The sequence below is a fragment of the Octodon degus genome, unplaced genomic scaffold, assembly GCF_000260255.1.
Source record: "Octodon degus isolate 3935 unplaced genomic scaffold, OctDeg1.0 scaffold00092, whole genome shotgun sequence".
Taxonomy (NCBI): Eukaryota; Metazoa; Chordata; class Mammalia; order Rodentia; family Octodontidae; genus Octodon; species Octodon degus.
Window position 1 is genome coordinate 10,636,236 of NW_004524668.1, and position 3,675 is coordinate 10,639,910.

Consider the following 3,675-nt stretch of genomic DNA (forward strand, 5'->3'; position numbering starts at 1 on the left):
AAAAAATAAATAAAAAAAAATAAAATACATAGAATAAGGTGCAACGAATTCCCTAGTAAATACCCATGAGCACACCTACCTCTCAGCATCTACAGATTTGATTGCATTTGTTTCCTCTCATATTTAATCTCTGGCCACCCATCTGGTGGTTCTATGCCTTCCAAAGTAACAGACCTCACGATACGCTTCTCCAAACACGTCACACTACATATTGTTAACTTGAGTTAACATGTGTTTCTTTTGAGGTGAAATGTACATACCATTACATACACAAAGCAGATCTTCCTGAGTTTTGACAAATGGATGCACTTGTAGAAGGAAGATCATACCAAGACGTGGATCATTTCCCACAACAGGGGATTCCCACTTGGCCTGCACTGTCATTGCCTGTCCCCAGCCCACAGGCAATCACTTCTCCTGTTTATTCTGCCGTAGATTCACTTCACCTCTCAAAGCGTCACATGCGCCATGTTGTACACAATATTGTCTTTTCCATCTGGTTTTTCTCAATCAACATACTGTTTATGATGCTTGTCCACATGGTTTTCTATGTCAAGGGTGTATTGTTCTTTATTCCCAAGTATCTGTGTTTTGCACAAATACCACACCACTTGAGCAGGTGTCCTCTTGTTGATGGACGCCCGGGCTGTCTCTACTCTGGGTCCTCATTGCCTAAAGCAGCTATGAACATTCCCGTACAAGTCCTTTCTGCTCACATCTAATCCTACCCTTGGGTGTGGTTCCTAAATGGAATTGCTGGGTCAAAGAGTAGGTGCATGCATTCTCAGCAGTATCCAGGGCTTTTTCCAAAGTGAGGCTCATTTTCTTACCAGTAGTTTAGAAAGGTTCCTTGCAGCTTCCTGTCTCCTCATTGGCCCTGCCATACATGAAGCACTCCACTACGAGTTTCTTATCTGACTGGTGTTTCCTGCTAAGAAAATGTTTCCGATGAGTCCAGCTTTTCCATCCTGCTGGCGATTCTCTGCCAGGGGCCACAGAGGCAGGCCCAGCTCTGCCAGGTCTTCTCCAAGGCAAGGGGCAAAGTTACTTCACAGCCATGAAGTCTGGGCCAACAGTGCTGTATTCTCAGCAGGTAGTGTTTCCTTCCAAGGTTTCTCCTTGGAACCAAAGATGACTGTGGATGTTTGAGACAGTAGTTGGTTTCTATTTCTACAACACATGACCAGATATAATAAAAATATAGAGAGGAAAAAGTTTGCATTGGCTCTCAGTTTGGAGGGTCCAGTCCATAATCAGGTGAGCAATTGCTTCTGGGCCTCTGGTAGAGTAGGTGGTAGGCAGCAGACCATGGTGGGAATCCATGATGGCGCTAAAGAACTCCCCTCATGGCCAGGAAGAAAACGGGAAGATGAAGACCAGGGTCCCCAAAAGGACCAAAAGACCTCCCTCCTGAAGGTTCTACCATCTTCCAATAGCACTACCCTGAAGACTAACCCTTTAACACATGAGCCCTTGGGGCATAGTCAAGATCCAAACTACTGCATTTGACTGGGGACCCTGGATGGTTCCTAAGTTTATTTCTTTACTAATATCACCCTCCCTCTCCTCATTCCTGTTTGCTCAGTGAGATGGTAAGCTCCTCTGAAGGCAGAATCTTGCCTCTCCTGTTCAGGGTTTCATCTCACCACTTAGAACAGTGCCCAGAAATGAGGGAGAACTGAAAGGACAAATAGATGAAGGAATGAATGAATAGGCATGGGAATGGCTTGCTTCATCTCAACTTTGCAACCCAATCTTGAAGAATCTCCTCCTCACTGGGAAACTGATGTCTCCAGCCACTTATTCACCACTTTGTACCTCTAGCATCCCACTTACTGTAACTTGATCTCAGGTGACACATTTCTCTGATGCCCAGCTGAGGTGTGAGAAACTCCCAAGGGAAGACACTTTGTCTACTTCAGCCCCATGGTGTCCATGAAGTTTCTGTGTGTGTAGGAGGAGGTCAGTAATGTCAGCCAGCTCTCTATTTCCACATGCAGCAAGGAGCCCCAGGCTACAGCAGTAGCCCAAGTTCTTTAGACTGCCAGCAAAATGGTTTTCACTTGTGTATTTTTGAGAGTGAAGAACTTAATTCATTCTCAGAGAGAGGAGTAACCCCAGCTGCATTATGAGGCCCAGAGGTAGATTTTAACAAAAGCTACTTTTGTTCTTCTTTGTTCATGGTGGATTCTGGGTGGTGATGTCCCAGCAAGCCCATTTCCAGGGCTTTCTACCCACACATCTGGACAGCTTTTCCCTGCCCACCTGCTGAAGAAGCCAGACCTCACTGTCGAGTCCTAGCCAGTGGAAGGTAGTAGAAGCAATGCTCACCTTTGCAGACTCGAGCTCTGAAAGCTCCTCTTCTTTCTACTGTCTCCTCTTTTATGACTTCTCAGAGCACAAAGATCCAGGGAAGTCTGGAAAGATCTTCCTCCCCGAAGAAGGCAGGGCCAGAAGATAACAGATTCCTCCAATTCTGAATCAACATCTGCACAGCAGACTACCGAACACCTATTTGGACGATGATGAGCAGGAAATAAATCTTACCACGGGAAACCACTGAGGGCTTGCAGTTGTATGTTATAGCAGCTGATGTGATTGGCTGCAACTGACACAGCACAAGTAGCGCTTTCTGCCAAAGGTGAATGATTTGACAAGAAATCACCTTTTCCTTTCTTCTCCAAATGCATGTGACTATGGCTACACAATCCAAAGGACATCGATACAGAAGTCTCTGCTGGGACAGATTCTGCCTGCTGAGTTCCCAGGAACATTTCTAGGGGGGAAAAAAGCCCACCAGAGCAGGAGGCAGCTCCCTACCCCCACCCCAAGGACACTTCTGGTCCTCCATGGTACTTCTCCTGGATTTCTAAGCCTGTTCAACACAAAGCTTCCAAGGCTAAGGAAGGAAATAAGGGACAGAAACCACAGAGGTGTGGTGGCCGGGTCACAGGTTCCTGGACACAGCATGATGGGTCCAGATGGGGACTAACTCTATGACATCCCAGGTGCTGGTTCCCTCTTCTGTTAGGGGGATGCTGGCTCTTCCTCACTGCCCTCGACTTTGGCTTTTTTTCCGAAGCTGAGATCTCCAGTCTTCTGCAAACTACCTGACATATTCCACTGCATTCCTTTTCTTCTTAAGTTAGTTGGTGCTGCTTTCTTCTGTTTAAGACTGTATCAGGGTTTTACCAGAGAAGCAGATATAACACAAAATATACAAATGTTTAAGACGTTGCAAGACTGGATTATGACAGCCAGTCGCAGAGTTGGATGAGGACTTCAGAAGGTGTTTGCACACAGGGGACTGAGGATTCAGCCCAAGACCTGGAGTTCACTGCAGTGTTCCGTGCAATCCATATCCGGAGGCCAATGAGTCTGCGACAAAAGGCTGATGAGTCATCTACACCAGAAAGCTGAAGGATCCAAGGCAGAAGCCAGAGTCGGCACTAGAAGCCAGGAGATGATGTCCAAGACTGGAACTCCTCCAAAGAATGGGAGCCCCACTGTCCTTCTTCCTTTCCGTTTTATGTCAGCTAGGTGATGAGCCACCCTAGGCTGGCTCCCCTACACCCTACAGTGCAGAATGGCTGAGCCAATATAGTTACACTTCTAAACGTCTCAAGTTGACACAATCAATCCAACACTACAACAGCCAAGAATCACGACTGGTAT